The sequence below is a fragment of the Pleurodeles waltl genome, chromosome 8, assembly GCF_031143425.1.
Source record: "Pleurodeles waltl isolate 20211129_DDA chromosome 8, aPleWal1.hap1.20221129, whole genome shotgun sequence".
Lineage (NCBI taxonomy): Eukaryota > Metazoa > Chordata > Amphibia > Caudata > Salamandridae > Pleurodeles > Pleurodeles waltl.
This window is the reverse complement of record NC_090447.1, coordinates 73,369,548-73,388,694: the sequence shown is the minus strand read 5'-3', so window position 1 is coordinate 73,388,694 and position 19,147 is coordinate 73,369,548. Positions and strand designations below refer to the sequence as shown.

Here is a 19,147-nt window from a genome sequence, read left to right as displayed (position 1 = left end):
GTTTCAACGGGAGACCCAGGGGTCTCTTCAGCGAAGCAGGCAGGCAAGGGAGGGGGCTACTCGGGGTAGCCACCACCTGGGCAAGGGAGAGGGCCACCTGGGGGTCAGATCCTTCAGGTCATGGGGGCTGTGGGTGCAGTGTCTTTACCAGGCGTCGGGTTCTTTGAAGTAGGCAGTCGCGGTCAGGGGGAGCCTCTGGATTCCCTCTGCAGGCGTCGCTGTGGAGGCTCAGGGGGGTCAACTCTGGCTACTTACGGGCTCGCAGTCGCCGGGTAGTCCTCCCTGTAGTGTTGTTTCTACGCAGGTCGAGCCGGGGGTGTCGGGTGCAGAGTGGAAAGTCTCATGCTTACGGCGGGAAACGTGGAGTCATTTAAAAGTTGTTTCTTTGTTGCAAGTTTCAGTCTTTGTGGAACAGGGCTGCTGTCCTCGGGAGTCTCTTGGTCCTTTTAAATGCAGGGTAGTCCTCTGAGGCTTCAGAGGTCGCTGGGCCCTGGGGGATGCATCGCTGTTGCAGTTTTTCTTGAAGTGGGGAGACAGGCCGGTAGGGCTGGGGCCAAAGCAGGTGGTGTCTCCGTCTTCTCTGCAGGGCTTCAGGTCAGCAGTCCTTCGTTTTCAGGTTGCAGGAATCTATTTTCCTAGGTTCTGGGGGCCCCTAAATACTCAATTTAGGGGTGTGTTTAGGTCTGGGGGATTAGTAGCCAATTTGTGCCTCCTCCCTGATCCTATTGGGGGAATCCTCCATCTGCAAGATGGAGGATTTCTAAAAGTCAGAGTCACCTCAGCTCAGGACACCTTAGGGGTTGTCCTGTCTGGCCAGTGACTTCTCCTTGTTTTTCTCATTATCTCCTCCGGCCTTGCTGCCAAAAGTGGGGCTGTGGCCGGAGGGGGCGGGCATCTCCACTAGCTGGGATGCCCTGTGGCGCTGTAACAAAGGGGGTGAGCCTTTGAGGCTCATCCCCAGGTGTTACAGTCCCTGCAGGGGGAGGTGAGAACCACCTCCACCAATGACAGGATTTGTTACTAGCCACAGAGTGACAAAGGCCCTCTCCCCATGTGGCCAGCAACATGTCTTGTGTGTGGCAGGCTGGCAAAACTAGTCAGCCCACACTGGAAGTCAGGTATGTTTTCAGGGGGCATCTCTAATATGCCCTCTGGGTGTATTTTACAATACAATGTACACTGGCATCAGTGTGCATTTATTGTGCTGAGAAGTTTGATACCCCCAGTTTTCAGTGTAGCCATTATGGTGCTGTGGAGTTCGTGTATGACAGACCCCCAGACCATATACTTTTATGGCTACCCTGCACTTACAATGTCTAAGGATTTGCTTAGACACTGTAGGGGCATAGTGCTCATGCACCTATGCCCTCACCTGTGGTATAGTGCATCATGCCTTACGGCTGTAAGGCCTGCTAGAGAGGTGACTTATCTATGCCATAGGCAGTGTGAGGTTGGCATGGCACCCTGAGGGGAGTGCCATGTCGATATAGTCATTTTCTCCCCACCAGCACACACAAGCTGGCAAGCAGTGTGCATGTGCTGAGTGAGGGGTCCCCAGGGTGGCATAAGACATGCTGCAATGCTTAGAGACCTTCCCTGGCATCAGGGCCCTTGGTACCAGGGGTACCAGTTACAAGGGACTTACCTGGATGCCAGGGTGAGCCAATTGTGGAGACAAAGGTACAGGTTAGGGAAAGAACACTGGTGCTGAGGCCTGATTAGCAGGCCTCAGCACACTTTCAAATCATAACTTGGCATCAGCAAAGGCAAAAAGTCAGGGGGTAACCATGCCAAGGGGGCATTTCCTTACACATGGCTACAAAACATTGCCAAAGCCAACTACTCTTGTCGCTGAGACTTTGCCAATGCTTGTTCACTCTGTTTCTCATAAATATGCACGTCAACATTGTCGTCATAGCTGAAATGCTTTGCCTTGCATGTACTGTTGCTCCATGGAATAGCCATGGAGTCGCCACCCCTTGGCCATCTTGCCACCCACTTCAGCTATGCTGCTAGATAATACAGTTCTGTGCTCTGGGTGCTCAGGCTGCCCCGTCATTAGGTGTTGCAACTCATGCAATGCTGTTTTGTGCCTTTTGCCTCCCCGAGTGAAAGTGGCGAGTAAGACATTGTTTTTCCCAAAAAAAACCTTGGCTGGAACAAAGGGATGGTTGCAAAGTACTATGCCCATCCTAGTAATATTTCCATCTTTGTAATGCTGTTCTACCCATTGCTGACAGTGACAAGTGCTTCCAGAGGGTCATTGACATGTGTATGCTTTATGCTGCTTTAATTAGGTTGCCCCCAGCAGGTCTTTTTCTTGGGGGTATCTGGACACCTAGACAGTGGGAATGCAATTTGCTCCCACTTCAGTAGTAATTTGGGGAAATTGTTTTCTCTTACATCTGCACACGTTCTTTAACCCCTTCGCTGCCAGGACTTTTCCCCCTCAGGTGCCAAGCCTATTTTGGCTGTTTGGGGCAGTTTGCGCTTAGGCCCTACTAACTTTTTTCCACATAAGCTACCCATGCCAAATTTGCGTCCTTCTTTTCCCAACATACTAGGGATTCTAGAGGTACCCAGACTTTGTGGGTTCCCCTGAAGGAGACCAAGAAATGTGCGAAAATACAGCAAAAATTTCGTTTTTTTTTTTTTTTTAAATGAAAAAAAGTGCTGCAGAAGAAGGGTTGTGTTTTTTCCCCTGAAAATGGCATCAACAAAGGGTTTGTGGTGCTAAAATCACCAGCTTCCCAGCTTTCAGGAACAGGCAGACTCCAATCAGAAAACCACATTTTTCAACACAATTTTGGCATTTTACTGGGGCATACCCCATTTTTACTATTTTTTGTGCTTTTAGCCTCCTTCCAGTTAGTGACAGAAATGGGTGTGAAACCAATGCTGAATCCCAGATAGCTAAACATTTCTGAAAAGTAGAAAAAATTCAGAATTCACCAAGGGGTCATTTGTGTGGATCCTACAAGGTTTTCCTACAGAAAATAACATCTGAAATAAAAAACATATTGAAATTGAGGTGAAAAAAACAGCCATTTTTCTCCATGGTTTACTCTGTAACTTTTTTCCTGCTATGTCAGATTTTCGAAAGCAATATACCGTTACATCTGCTGGACTCTTCTGGTTGCGGGGATATATAGGGCTTGTAGGTTCATCAAGAACCCTAGGTACCCAGATCCAGTAAATGAGCTGCACCCTGCGATGGGTTTTCATTCTATACCGGGTATACATAAATTCATGTGGTGAAATATAATGAGTCAAAAATAGGTATAAAAAAAACCTTTGTATTTCCGAAATGGGCACAAGATAAGGGGTTGAAAAGCAGTGGTTATTTGCACATCTCTGAACTCCGGGGTCCCCATAGTACCATGTAAATTAGAGGCACTTTCTTACATTTGGAAGGAAAAAATGTAGAGAAAGAGAAGGTGCAATAACACTTGTTTTGCTATTCTGTGTTGCCCCAAGTCTCCCGATAAAAATGGTACCTCACTTGCGTGGTTAGGCCTAATGCTTGCGACAGGAAACGCAATATCGACACATCACATTTTTACATTGAAATCTGACGTGTTTTTTGCAAAGTGCCTAGCTGTAGATTTTGGCCTCTAGGTCAGCCGGCACCTAGGGAAACCTACCAAACCTGCACATTTTTTAAAACTAGACACCCAGGGGAATAACAGATGGGGTGACTTGTGGGGCTCTCTCCAGGTTCTGTTACCCAGAATCCTTTGCAAACCTCAAAATCTGGCAGAAGAAAACACTTTTTCCTCAAATTTCGGTGACAGAAAGTTCTGGAATCTGAGAGGAGCCACACATTTCCTTCCACCCAGCATTCCCCTAAGTCTCCCGATAAAAAAATGTACCTCACTTGTGTGGGTAGGCCTAGCGCCCGCGACATGATATGCCCCAAAACACAACGTGGACACATCCCATTTTCCCCCAAAAAAAACAGACCTGTTTTTTGCAAAGTGCCTAGTTGTGGATTTTGGCCTCTAGCTCAGCCGGCCCCTAGGGAAACCTAGCAAACCTGTGCAGTTTTGAAAACTAGACACCTAGGAGAATCCAAGATGGGGTGACTTGTGGGGCTCTCATCAGGTTCTGTTACCCAGAATCCTTTGCAAACCTCAAAATTTGGCCAAAAAAACACCATTTCCTCTCATTTCGGTGACAGAAAGTTCTGGAATCTGAGAGGAGCCACAAATTTTCTTCCACCCAGTGATCCCTCAAGTCTCCCGATAAAAATGGTACCTCACTTGTGTGGGTAGGCCTAGCGCCCGCAACAGGAAACACCCCAAAACACAACATGGACACATCACATTTTCCCAAAGAAAACAGGCCTGTTTTTTGCAAAGTGCCTAGCTGTGGATTTTGGCCTCTAGCTCAGCCGTCACCTAGAGAAACCTACCAAACCTGCACATTTTTTAAAACTAGACACCTAGGGGAATCGAAGATGAGGTGACTTGTGGGGCTCTCACCAGGTTTTGTTACCCAGAATCTTTTGCAAACCTCAAAATTTTGCCGAAGAAAACACTGTTTCCTGACATTTCGGGACAGAAAGTTCTGGAATCTGAGAGGAGCCACAAATGTCCTCCCACCCAGCGTTCCCCTAAGTCTCCTGACATAAATGGTACCTCACTTGTGTGGGTAGGCCTAGTGCTCATGACTGGAAATGCCACAAAACACTATCTGGACACATCAAAATGATCATATACAGGGGCGGGGCCAGCCAACATGGCCGACACAGCCCGCACCTTCGGTCCCCTTATAGCTGTTGTCTGGGGGGAGCCGTGGGTCAAACGGGCTCCCCGGAGATGCAGTGAGACCGAAGAATCGAGCGGGCTGAAGTGAGGTGAGGGGGACCCCTCTAGGTGGGCTGAGCAGCCGAAGATGGCGGAGACGCGGCTGGAGGTGGGGAGCCGCCTTACTTTAAACGAGCGGCCGGGCAAGTGGAGACGCGTGGGCGCTTTTTCATTTTTTCACTTTTGTTTGATCTTGGGGAGCAGATTGGGAGACCCAGCGCTGCGCTTCGGCCGGGAGCTGCAAGGAAGGCCTCGGTTGGGCAGGCTGTGCACCCCCCCTTATGGACCCCGGGGGGGAGGCAGTAGGCCCCCTGCAACTTGATTGTTGGGGCTAATTTTTTCTTACTGGGGCCTGCCTGTTCTAGATGCCTGACCCCAAGATGGCGCCTGGTGTTCATCTCCATGGAACTTTCCTGAAGCAGGCCAGCCATGAACACGGTTAGGAGGATTGATCCACCGGTCTCGGCTCTGGAAGCTGTTTTTTGATTCTGCATGTCCTCCGGCTCTTTTTTTTATGGTGAGAGCTAGGGGCTAGATGTAGCAAGGTGTTCCCTTCCTATTTGCGACCGCATCGCCATGCAGAGTTGCTTTGGGACCGCGAATGCGGTCGCAAACCAAGTCGCAGTTACCATCCACTTGAAGTGGATGGTAGCACATTTGCAAAAGGGAAGGGGTCCCCATCGGACCCCTTCCCCTTTGTGAATGTCAATAAAAATATTTTTTCAGAGCCTACTCTTCGGTATTTGGGCAGTGAAATGCGCAACGGGGCTACGCCTGGGGGCCCCTGCACTGCCCATACCAAGTGCATGGGCAGTGCAGGGGCCCCCAGGGGCCCCGTGCGTCCCCTTACCGCCATCCTTTCCATGGCGGTGTCTACCGCCATGGACAGACTGGCGGTAGGGGACTCATAATCCCCAGGGCAGCGGTGCTTGCACCGCTGCCCTGGGGATTATGCCCGCCAGGCGGAGACCTAGCGGGAAAATGGAGGGGCCGGCGGTATGGCCGTGGCTTTTCCGCCACGATCATACTTGCTGGCGGGACACCGCCAGCCTGTTGGCGGTGTTCCCGCCAGCAAACCGCCGGCCGCCAGGGTCAGAATGACCCCCTATGTTTGATTTTGAAAACATAATTCTAGAAGGTTCTTGTGTTCCTAGTCAATATGTAACTTTTCATTAAGAGATTCTTTTGAGAAGTTGTATTAATCATGCTTGATTCCTTCCCAGGAATCCAGGTGTTTTAAGGCCTAGTTATTTTGTCCATGCTTAAGTTGTCCATGGTTACATCATGACAATTATTGGAATTATAGTCTAGCAAAGATTAATGTGATATAATCTTGATATTGTGTATGTCTAACCTTTTGTTTCCTACAGGTCTTCTTCCCAGTTGTTCCCATCCTAATCCCCTTTTCACCCGCTTGAACTCTCTCAGTCTCTGTGATTATTCTATCAGAGCCTACGAGCTGCCTAGTGGTGGACATGTTGGGAACGTGCACACACCCCGAGGATCTGATTGCTCTGACAGGTTATCCATCTGATGGAAAAAGTGGAGAAGAAGCAGGTCCCAGCTATATTATTGGCCCTAGATGCGGAGAAGGCTTTCGACCGGGTGGAATGGTCCTTTTTAGTGGCAACTCTTCGGCGCTTTGGATTTCGGGACCAGTTCATCGCTATGATGATGAGCAACTACTCGGGGCCCAGGCCACGGATTTGTGTCAATGGAGTGATATCCGAATTTTTTTACTTGTCCAGGGGGACCAGGCAGGGTTGCCTGCTTTCTCCGTTGCTTTTTGCGCTAAGCGTGGAACCTGAAGCGGCCGGATAAGGGCAGATTTGAGTGTTCAGGGCGTTCAATTTGGCTCCGATCAACACAAGATTTCTCTGTTTGCGGATGATGTTCTACTTTTTATCACTAATCCTCGCCAAACTCTTCGGGCGATATTGGAGGAGCTAAGTCGCTTTGAGCAGGCAGCAGGCTTTAAAGTGATTAAAGGGAAATCCTATATCCTTAATCTAACGGTTCCGGCTGCAGAAGTGAGTGTGGTAGCCCCCGCTTCTCCATTTGCTCTTGCTAAAAAGACATCTTGTACCTGGGAGTTCGGCTCACTCCTTGGCTGCCAGACCTCTTTAAGGCAAATTTTCCACCCCTCCTTAAGCCATTGTGTACTGATTTTAAGAGATGGTCCATCCTGTGGCACTCTTGGCTAGGCCGCATTAATACTATTAAGATGACGGTTCTTCCGCGGCTGTTATATTTATTCCAAAGTCCACCTATTGATATTCCCCAAGATTATTTTACTGAACTGCCCCACTTGTGTACTCAGTTTATCTGGCAGAACACGATAGCTCGACTCTCTAACAAATTGCTAACACGCCCCAGGGATAAGGGAGGGCTTGCTCTCCCGGATTTTTTACTATATTACAGAGCAGCACAGCTCTGGATTATAACAGAGTGGTCTCTTCGAGAGTCAGATAAACTGTGGTTGCATATGGAAAGGGCGGTGACGGGGCAGACACTGTGGGATGTGTTGTGGAAACCTAGGGGTGATTGCCCGAAAAATGCATATCTTAGCACCCCCACGGCTACTACCCTTAAGGTGTGGGACAAGGTGACAAGTGCCCTCCGACTCACGACCTTCCCCTCACCACATACCCCAATTCATTATAACGCAGACTTCCCTCCTGGAGCCACAATGGGATCCTTTGATAGGTGGACAGAGGGGAGATGTCCTACGATTGCTGATCTCTTCCATGGGGATCAGGTGCGCACCTTCGAAAATTGTTGTAGGGACTTCCATCTTCCCAGCTCCTAGCGCTTCCACTATAATCAGTTACTCCATTGGGTAACTCAACCACATATGAGAGCGGCGGCCACCAGGGAGCTTCTTCCTTTTGAGATTTGTTCAACAGGGGGGACTGAAGCGGGGCAGCATTTCCACACTATACAAATTATTGTTATCATCACGACGACAGTATACTCCTTGTCATTTGGCGTTTTGGGAACGGACGTTAGATGGCCCAGTTGAGGAGGGACTCTGGGCACGACTGTTTCAGCATATAGTCAAATATAACCATTCCATGGGGACTAGGGCAGCTCATTATAAACTTCTTTATAACTGGTATCTTTACCCGGAGAAGCTTAAGAAACTCTTTCCTCAGGCATCGGCTAGATGTTGGCGTGGCTGTGGGATGTTGGGAGATTTCAGGCATATATGGTGGGACTGTCCCATTATTAAGCCCTTTTGGAAGGAAATTCTGTCACATCTAAAAGAGATTCTGGGACACCCTATCCAACTTCACTGGCCCATGTTTTATTGGGTCTGCGCGCTCCTGGGCTGCAACATCAAACACAGGGTGATTGCTCTATCCTTTGGCTGGCATTGGGAGCAGCTAAGACTGTCCTTGCATCATACTGGAAGAAAAAGGATCCGCCCCATTGACATTGTGGTATTCCAGACTCTGGCGTGGGCTTGCTATGGAGCGCTTAGCTGACAAGCTGGATAATTCTTGAAGGAGTTTTGACTATATTTGGGATCCCCTGGTGAGGTTTCTGTCCAGGGGCGTCCCGCTTACTACCTGTAGTCCACGTCTTAGAGCCCTGCATCTTTTCCACTTATAGGGTTCAGTCCAGGTGGGGTAATTCAGGGGAGGAATGGGGGGGATGTGTCTTGGGGCCCTCTGCACGCCTTGCCTTGTGGACCCCAATCCCCGCTTATATAACATACATGGTAGGAATACGGGACACAAAGGCCCATATTTATACTTTTTGACGCACAATTGCGCCAACGCAGTTGTGCGTCAAAAATTTTAACGCCGGCTAACGCCATTCCAAAGCGCCATGCGGGCGCCTTATTTATTGAATGACGTTAGCCGGCGCAGCTGACTGGTGTGCGTCAAAAAAAATGACTCACACCAGGCAGCGCCGGTGTAGGGGAAAATGGAGCTTGGGCGTCAAAAAATGGGGCAAGTCAGGTCTGAGGCAAAATTTTGTCCTCAACCAGATTTGCGCCATTTTTTTTTATGCCCAACCCCCACTGAAATTACTCCTGTCTTAGCAAAGACAGGAGTCATGCCTCCTTGCCCAATGGCCATGCCCAGGGGACTTATGTCCCCTGGGCATGGTCATTGGGCATAGTGGCATGTAGGGGGGCACAAATCAGGCCCCCCATGCCACAAAAAAAATACTTACCTGAACTTACCTCAACTTCCCTAGGATGGGTCCCTCCATCCTTGGGTGTCCTACTGGGGTGGGCAAGGGTGGCAGGGGGTGTCCCTGGGGGCATGGGAGGGCACCTCTGGGCTCCTTCGGAACCCACAGGTCCCTTAACGCCTACCCTGACCCAGCCGTTAAAAAACGGCGCCCATCAGGCTGGGCGGCGTTTTTTAAGGCCCGCCCCCTCCTGTGCGTCAAAATGACATCACAGTATAAATAAGGCGCACGGGCCTTAAAGTCATTTTTTGGAAGGGAATGCCTACCTTGCATATAATTAACGCAAGGCTGGTTCCCCCTTCTAAAAAATTACGCACATGGTGGAACTTTGACGCCCGCGGGGTCGGACGTCAAAGTATAAATATGGGGCAGTGTTTGCGCCGATTGTGCGTCAAACTTTTTGACGCACATTCGGCGCAAAGAGAGTATAAATATGCCCCAAAGTGTTGATGTTAGTTTTGATGTTATTGCCGATCTTATTTTATTTTATTTATTTCTTTCCTTATAGGCCAGGCTAATGTGTAGTCTCTTCTTCTGAAGGTGCCTTCAGCAGTCAATCATGTGGGGTATATGCAGGGAGGTGTTGCAAGCTTTAATTGCATTGTGATTCTGTTCCCCATAAGTATGGAGAAGCTTTCTCCCTTTTGAGAGGGGGGGGGTCGAGCACATTTGGCATCTTGTCGGAGACTTTGTGAGATGTGTTGTATCATTTTCAATGTTTCTCAAAGGATAAATGTCAATAAAAACAGTTTCATAAAAATTATCAAATACAAAACTACCTATTTTTGCGGGGCACCTGCGTTTGTGGTCCTGGACTCAGCAGCCATCTGGGGAAACTTACCAAACCCAGACATTTGTGAAAACTAGACACCCGAGGGAGTCCAGGGAGGTGTGACTTGCGTGTATTCCCCAATATTTTCTTACTGTGAATCCTCAGCAAACCTCAAATTTAGCTAAAAAATCACATTTTTCCCACATTTCTATGTGGGATAACCCCACCGGGACACATTTCCTACCACCAACCATTCCCCTCAGTCTCCTGGTAAAAATGATACCTCACTTGTGTAGGTGGGCCAAGTGCCCGTGACAGGGAAGAGCCAAAAACATGTCAAAATTGAGGGGGAACCATAGCGGGTCCAAAAGGGCAGTTTGAAAAAAAAAAAAAAACATTTTTAGGCTGACAAGTGCAGCAGAATTTTTATTAGTATAAATGAGACAATGCTGGGTGGTAGGAATTTTGTGGATTCCTGCAGATTCCGGAAGGTTATATCACAAAAATGTGGGAAAAATGTGTGATTTCCAGCAAAGTTGGAGGTTTGCAGGGCATTGTGGGTAAGAAAATAGTGCAGGGTGCATGTGAAGCTCACCACCCTGAAATCACCCAGATGTTTAGTTTTCAGATGTGTCTAGGTCTGGTGGATTTTTCTACATGGCAGCGTACCAAAGTCCAAAAAGTGCAGCCGCCACCATTCCAAGTGGGACGATTTTGAGAGCTAGCCAAGTTCTCATGGCCCACATGTAAAACCAAAACCCAAAATAATCAAATGTCCTCTTGCTTGCCATGGGATAAGATGTTTTAGTGTGATGGGGAGAGCTGAAAGACTGTTACCCCCTTCAGTTGGGGTGGGGGCATAACCAGGCTCATACTGGTTGGTAGCCACCACCCCACTATTTTTTGTTTTTTTTCAATTCACTGGCATCTAGTAGACTTTCTGTCCCCCCCACCCGGGTGTGGATCTGGAGTAATTGCCCCATCTACCCATTGGTTGGCAGAACACATTTGGCCCCATTTATTTGGGGTGGGGGTATGGCCATACCCCAACCTCTTATTTTGAAAACAAAATCTTCCCTCGTCTCTGGTGGGCTTTCTGCCCCCCTTGGGGGCAGATGGACCTTCCAAAAATAGGCCGATCTGCCCCCAAGGGTGGCAGATATGGCCAACAGTAATATGCCCCCATGGGGAGCGACCTTTGCCCAAGGGGCTGCCCCCTCAAACAAAACACACACACACCATTCCCTGGTGCCTAAGTGGTTTCTGCCACCCCACCTCCCAACAGAAATAGGCCAATCTGCCCCCAAGGGAAGCAGAAATGGCCTAAAATAAATTAACCACCCAGGTGAGTGACCCTTGCTTAAGGGGTCGCTCCCCTTGGGTGAAATTGGTGCAAAAAAAAAATACCCAGTGCCTAGTGGTTTCTGCCCCCCGGAGGCAGATCGGCCTGACAAAAATAGGCTGATCTTCCCCCAAGGGGGGAAGAAATGGCCTAAATAGAATTTGCCCCCCAGGGGAGCAGCCCTTGCCCAAGGGTCCGCTCCCCTCATTGAATAATATAAAAAAAGAAATCCCTGGTGTCTAGTAGATTCTGCCACCTTTGTGGGCAGATTGGCCTAATAAAAATAGCCAGAAATGGCCTAAAAGTAATTTTGACCCTATTGCCTAAGGAGTCGCTCCCCACATATAAACAAAATAAATAAACAAAACAAAAATGTATACCTGATGTCTACGGGGTTTCTTCTTCCCCTGGGGGCAGAAGTGGCCTGAATATAATTTGGCCACTGGGGAGCGGCCCTTGCCCAAGGGGCCGCTCCCCTCATGTCAATTGCAACCACAAAAAAAAATTCCCTGGTGTCTAGTTGTTTCTGCCCCCGTTGTGGGCAGATTTGCCTAATAAAAATAGGCCTATCTGCCCCCAAGGGGGACAGAAATGGGCTAAAATTAATTCCCCCCCCTCCCCCTGGAGCGACCCTTGACTAAGGGGGGTCACTCCCCACCTATAAAAAATAAAGAAAAAATAATTATCCCTGGTGTCACGGGGGGTGTTTCTGCCCCCACCCCGGGTCCAAACATGGTAGTTTAAAACTGCATTCAGGTTGCAGTGACACAACTGGGACATGTTTGGAGGTGCTATTTATGTGGCTAGCACAATAAGTGCTTCTGGCCCACTAGTAGCAGTTAATTTACAAGCCCTGGGTGTATGGTAAACCACTCTAGAAGGGACTTACAAGTAAATTAAATATGTCAATTGGGTATGAGTCAATGTAACCATGTGTTAGGGGAGGAGCACAAGCATTTTAGCACTGGTTAGCAGTGGTAAAGTGTGCAGAGTCCTCAGGCCAACAACAATAAGTGCAGTCAAAATAGCAGAGGTGGGGCAAACGCTGTGGGTGAAGACCAACTTAAGGCTGACAGGTCTGACACTTCTGCTTTGAAATCTTGCGGCTAGTAGCGCCACGACCATTGGCCCCCAGTGGGTCTCAGTGACTGCCTTTGTTCTGTACTTTTTAAAATTAAATTCTCACATAGCCTACCACCTTTGGTCATCTTTCCCTATATTGATGGTGTGGAACAGGTTTCCTTTCCTCCTGCCTTACTCCGGTGTTCTCACCATCCTAACATTTGGCTCTTCCTAGGGCCGGACTGGGAATCAAAGCAGCCCTGGTAAGATGCTCAAACCAACCCCACCCTCTTCCTCTCCTCTCTATCTCTTTTCATCCATCCATTCTCTGCCTTGCTTTGTAAATCTGGCCCAATATCACTAAAATCATATTCAATATTGTCTTTGACTTACGTGTCATTTATGCTGTTTGCAAATATCAGTAGGACATGAAGTCATTCTAGAATATCAAATCTCTCCATGATCATTCAATTACTCCTCATTCTTGCTTAAGAGCGTTTCCCAAAATAACTACTGCTCTTTCTATTGTTCCTACCTGTAAGCAGCAGGGGGCAGCCTAGAGTTAGTGTGGTTCACTCCCAACAACTATGTTACCCCAGGAAATAATGATGGGCCTTGCAGTGCCTAATTTGTAAATAAAAAGGTGCCGGTGCCCAAAACCCTCCTTTTAAATATGCAGCTTCTGCAATTAAATGTGTGAACACAGAATACTGAGGCAGCTTAATCCCGAAGCCATCTCGGGCCTCTTTAATCCATTTACAGGCACTCCCTGCCCCTTCAGTCCACTCTTGCAGCTTTCTACTTTCTCCCTTTATTACGCTTTTTCGTTTTTCTCTTCCTCTGTCTCTCCCATATGTGTCTTTTGCTTGCGTTAAATGCTTGAGGCAAAAAAATAAGTGTCAGGCCTCAAAAATAAGTGCTGGTGCTCCGCATCGGAAACCACAAGCACAAATTAAACACTGGGGCCTTGTGCCCTCTGCATAGTTGTGGCTCGTGATTCAAGAACTCACTCTTGCAAAGTAAGAGCACCGGCTGGAGAGGGATATACTGACTGATATCACCTGTAACTGAATTCTGAGTCTCTTCCCCACACTACCTCCATCCTTCAGAACTTAGGACCACTCCTCCTCCCTGCCCCGGGGCCCAAGTGCTAAAGAGATGCACTAAGTTCAGTTTTGGGTCCAACAGCAGGGAAAGCCCAGATCATCAGCAGTAAAATGCTCAATGTTATAACAGAGGCACATTAACCCCTGCATGGCCTAGGGTTGTGAAAAGGTCCCACAATCCTTTCCCTCTATGTTCCCAATACAAGCGATTTCTGAAATCAGTAGCGATTTCTGAAATCAGTACTTAATTTGTAATAAGAAAAAATATGCCACTAGCTGCCTGTAATATTTTTTTACGTGCAGAACAATTCCCAGACCGAGGCCACGGCTCATCTCCAGACATCCCAGATGTGAGCTGGTTGAGTAACAAGCTGGGCGAGCTTCCTTTTTCCAGACTTAAAACATGCTCTAGGTATAAAAAAAAAAACAAGCATGAATCTTTGAGGAAGGCTGCTATTCAGATCACTTTCCCTGCCGTGCCAAGCCAGGGCATGCAGGGCGTTGGTTTACGGACTAGTTTACAAACCCGGGGCTTAATTACAAGACCCCGGCGGCGCGAGAGGCGCCGAGAGGCGCCGAAAGGCCGCGTTTCCTCCTTTCAAACCGCGAGGATGGCTCAGTGAGCTGCATGTTCTTCGTCCAATGTCAAGTTGAGTAAACTCTGTTATTTACAGCGCTTGGAACCGGCCGAAGCGCTTTCTCTAGAACGCTTAAACAGCTAGGACGATTGTTTTCATAAGCAGCTCTGCAAAAACTGTAGCCCACAAACCACAACAGGATGAAGTGTTGCTGTGAAATGCCTCCTCTTTGTAAAGTCTGTGTTTTGGGCACCAGGCTTCCTCTTTGTAAAGTCTGTGTTTTGGGCACCAGGCAGCGCCCTCTCGTGCCACAATATCCCGCTGTGTCAACCGAAAGCTCTTCTCTAGACTGTGTACAGACTGCGCCCTCTTTGATTTTGAGTGGAAGAGGGGCACATTTAATTCCTGACATTTCTCACCCTGTAAAGTATCGTGTGTGTGTGTCTGTGGGGGGGGATATTGCAAGTCTCCCCGGAAAGCGGCCCTGGTGCCCCGTACGGTCATGTAACTCCCGGTGCCTTGAATCCGTTGATTACAAGTGAGGAGGCTTCAGGTCGTGTGTAATGCAGGGAAGGGTGTAAGAACATCACTACGATTTCCTTATTACACACTACTTGTGATGCCTCTGCTCAACCGTAATTAGACATTACTGCACTGTAGTAAGTTATTACAGTGGAGTTGTGACATCGCAATGCAGTATGCAGCAGACAGTGTAAGGTGCAGGCCACTACATCATTACAACCGTTGTTTAATGATTCCTGTTTAATTGTTGATTTATGCTCCGGTGAGGGACATGTGGCCTGAGGCCTTGACCTCCGGTGCCCTCGGGCGGAGTTCGCATGACATAAACCTGCAAAAACAAGTAAAGGGAAAGTCAGAGTTTCTCCCAGATAGTTTCTCTGAAACTGCAGAGTCATTATTTGACAGTGATTTTGACAGTGTTTGTTTATTGCAGGCCAGAGTTGGTTCAGTCCTTAGTAACAGGCACTTGTGCACCAGTGACATCTCTCCCAGCGCCTTATCGAGTCCACCGATGACTGTAGAATCAGTTCAGTGGGAGAGGTGACCCCTGACGGGCATAATACCTACCAGGGGCTCACCAACCTTTCTGCACAATTTGCCTAGGGTGCCCTCTATATGTTCAGAATTACCTCCAGTGTCCCATCTTTTTCTCATGTACTCATCCTCATGCCAAGATTTACATACAATACTCGAGTACCAGATTTTGCCTTTAATACTGTCTGTGTACCATGGGTGACCCGTATGCCAAAAATTACCTCCAGTATGTCAGAGCCAGCATATTCCCACGTTTTGCTCACTCCAACCTGACCCCCGCCCTCCACTCCCAATAAGCCATGGTTGCCAACAGATACCCGCAGTATGCCAGCATCAGCATATCTTCATAGGTGTTCCCCATATGTAAAGAATTATTTACGCCAGGACCTACTGAGAAGTACCTCAAATATGCCAGATAGAGTGAGGGGCAGAACAGATACTCCTGAGGGTTACTTAGCCCACACACTGTCATGCATTTGCCACTTAAAAGCTAGAATGAAGCTATAGGTTGCAACTTTAACCAAACAGTGTCCACGTGCATTCTATGTGTCTTGCATTAGAGGGAGCTAGAGATCTACGGCTGCATAATAGAATCAGTTCCACCTGAGCCAACAGCTCTGCAGGTTCCCTTCCATCCAGGGGGATGCATGCTGGTACTATAGAAGGGGCCGTAAGGCTCGTTCCATAATATCCAGTGCGTGCATTAAACAACGTGTTCCCACATGTGGATGTAGGACTATCCCAAACAAAGAAGACCAAACATCTCTATATACAAAAAGTTCATTCATCCATTTCAGCTCCTGCCTGGAAAGTTTCAGAGTGATCCGTCAAGTAGGGGATTGGAAAAAAAGGTGGATTCCAAAGCACTTTTTTGCCCCATGCATTTTACATAGGAAAAATTAGACAATGATACAGAGAAAACAGTTGAAGAGAATGACACCAAATTTGGCAGAAACCTAGATCTTCACCTAGAAAAAAGATTTTTTTGTGATTTGGTGTACTTCTGTTCAGTAGTTTTTGAAAAATTAAGGTTAAAAATGTATACATATATGTGCATTTGATTCTGCAATACTCATTTGCAGTCCTATGGTACTGCAGATTAAAAACACTTTGTAATCTGATTGATAGTGAGTGCTTTATTTTCTATTGGTCGGCTCACTCCCCCGGGATTTGATGGAGCGAGCAATGTGAGTAGCTGGCAGCAACTTGAAAGAAAGCGTTGCGACTGCCGCTGCAGTTTAAGGTCCTCAATACGAGTCTGGGGGTATAAGAACCGCCAGACTCGTGGTGACAATGGGACCGCCATACTCTAGGTGGTCTGACCGTCACATTATGGCCCTGGTGGTCGGACTGCCAGGGGACCACCGCCTCCGCCGGGAATAAGGTTCCCGATGGGCTGACGGCGGTCGGACTCATGCTCCGCCACAGCGGCGCTGAACTTAGCAACACCGTGCTGATCACAACTCTGGTCTCTGCCAGCATTTTCATGGCAAGGACCCCGCGATGGAAAGGCTGGAAGAAGCAAGGGGAGGGGGCCCCTCAGATGCCCACAACCATATCGTGGGCAGTGCAGGGGACACCCCGCCGAGCACACTCAGAATACGCACTGTCTACTGTGCAGACAGTGCGCATTCTGAGGGTGCCGGAGGCCCCCTCTGTGTGACGACATTGGCCTCGGGTCCCTGAGGAGTCAAGGCCAATGCTGCTGTACAGTTTCCACTGGGATGACTGGTGGAAACCTCTGATTTCAGAGGCTTCCACCGGTCAGCCCAGTGGAAACCTCATAATGCGCTCAGAGGCGAGGGGGGACCACCAGCTCAGCGGTGGTCCCCATCCTGCGAGTTTGACTGTCGACTCCTCTGACCGCCAAACTCGTAATGAGCCCCTAAATTCATGTGACCCGAAAATTTAGAACAAAATCACATACACTGTAGCAAGGTGGAAGAGGTGTACCAGGATCCCGTCCAAGTCTTGTGGGAGCCATTGTGGCCCCCGCGAGACCCAGCACAGCACCTGTCTGTTCCTGTGAGCTCCAGCAGGATGAACAAAGAAAAGAAATATGAGGGTGGTCTATGGCCAGTGGGCCGCTTGTGGGCCGCTTGTGAAGGGAATTGGCATAAGGCCTGCTGCGTGGGGCCTTCATCATCATCATCATCTATCTATCTATCTATCTATCTATCTATCTATCTATCTATCTATCTATCCATCTAGCTATCGATCGCAGTAAAAATAAATATTACCCAATAAATCATGTTATTTACAAGAAGTGTACTAATAAACACAGATTTGCTACTAAAGTGCATTCTTTGAAATACAGTGGTGTGGAACTGACTTGAGAAACACTGCTTAATGCAGCACAGACTTCATTCTAGAATCATTTGTCAAATATAAACATCTGGGGCCTTCCTCACCCCTCTCAGTGCTTCTTCTCACTGCATGGATTCAAACCCTTCTCTTGTTATCACACTTAAATACCTTCATTTATAAATTAGGCACAACAAAGGCCTACGACACCCTCCAGTAATGTTTTACTGCACCCGAGACAACTTTTGAGGCAAAGTAGCTTTTGTGCACAAAAGTCCATTATGGCTACAGTTTGCGCCTCGAAGCCCCTCCCAGTGCTGCACAAGAACCCGTGTGAGCTGGTACTAAATCTGGGCCTGAGTGTTAACGTCCTGTCCTTGTTGCATATGTATGACACTGCCCTGTAGATGAGGTGACCCCGCCCCCCTCATACGCCAGTTCGAGGCTCTCAGCCTCACGCATATAAACCGCGTCATCATTTGCAGTTTAATTTCTGACAAATGTGTTTTAACTTCAAAAGTGAATGCACCGTGGCCTCTTTTCTGTACCCTCAAATGGTGTCTGTGGGGGTACAGATGGTCCCCTGCAGGCTAATACTAGCATTACCCTATAACTTCATGCCATCTGGGATGCCAGGGATGCCATCTTCTAGTTCAGAATTATCATTAAACAAGTGCATTCTGGTTGTTGTGGTCCTGGTTAACTTCAGTTGAGCCAGTCGGCCAACTGGTCGAGGTTACCAAGAAGAGAAAGAAAAGAAACACTTGAGCCCAGCAAGTCTTACCTGGAAGTGCGCCCTGAAGACCGAAGAGTGACCTCTGCGCCGCTGGGTGGCGCGCGACATTAAGATGTGATGCTTATATAGAGAGGGTCTGCCCCTGCCCTCTCCCACCCTCCCACAAGTCCGCAGAGCACTAACAAACCAATTCCTGTTTTCTTTGTGAGTAATGCCTGCGTCGTTCTCAGTGGTTTCACTTTCCAGCTCTGACTCGAGGCCAGTTTGTCGACTTCCCTCAATTCACTAAAATGCTTGGAAGGAAGCGGGCATGACATCAGACGCCCGTTGGACTTTGCTGTTCTCACAGGTTTTAACTCTTGCACCATCCTTAGCCCCCCACACCCACCCACCATAAGGCCACTTACTGGCCGCTGGGGGTTTAGGGGAAAGGGACAAAGTGGAAACTCCATAAAGAAACAAGCACTGGCAAAGCCAACAGGTCTCACCTATAGAAGAGCTATTGGCTTTGGCAGTGTGTTTCCCCAAGTTAAACACCAGTGTGGCTCCTGTTCAGCATGGTTAAAAGCTAGTGGCGTTAAGTGTCAGAGTGGAGTGGGGGAACAGAGTGTCATAGAGTGAATGTAGGGGAGTAGAGTGTCAGAGTTGAGTAGAGGGGGGTAGAGTTCAGTGGCACAGTGTTGTAGGGTGGAGCGGGGTGGAATAGGGTGGAGTGGGTTGGATTGGAGTAGAGTGGTGTGGATTCGATTTGGCTGGATTGAGTGGAGTGGGGTGGATTAGATTGGATTAGGGTGGGTTCTTTGATTGGACTGATAGGGTTAGGGTGGATTGGATTGAGGTGGACTGAATTGGGGTGGGTTGGATTGGAGTGGGGTGAACTGGATTCAGTGGATTGGAGTGAGGTGGATTGGACTGGATTGGGGTGGACTGGATCGGATTGGGGTGGGGTGGACTGGACTGGAGTGGGTTAGACTGGACTGGAGTAGGGAGGATTGGACTGGAGTGGGGTGTATTGCATTCACTGGATTGGAGTGAGGTGGATTGGACTGGAGTGGGGTGGGGTGGATTGGTTTGTGGTGGAATAGAATGGACTGGAGTGGGTGGCTGGATTGGGGTGGGGTGGGGCTGAATGAACTGGGAAGAGGTTGGGTGATTGGATTGGGATATAGTGTGATGG

The 19,147-nt window shown here is 48.5% G+C and overlaps 1 protein-coding gene across 1 annotated transcript in view; it reads right to left on the bottom strand.

Annotated features, from left to right (window-relative positions):
* IL18BP (interleukin 18 binding protein) overlaps positions 1-18,154 on the bottom strand; it is a 71,473-nt gene extending 53,319 nt beyond the window's left edge. Inside the window, exon 1 of the mRNA XM_069203741.1 lies at positions 18,019-18,154. The gene's annotated coding sequence lies outside the window, so the exon portion shown is untranslated. The remainder of the gene's footprint in view (positions 1-18,018) is intronic.
* Positions 18,155-19,147: the final 993 nt, after the last annotated feature.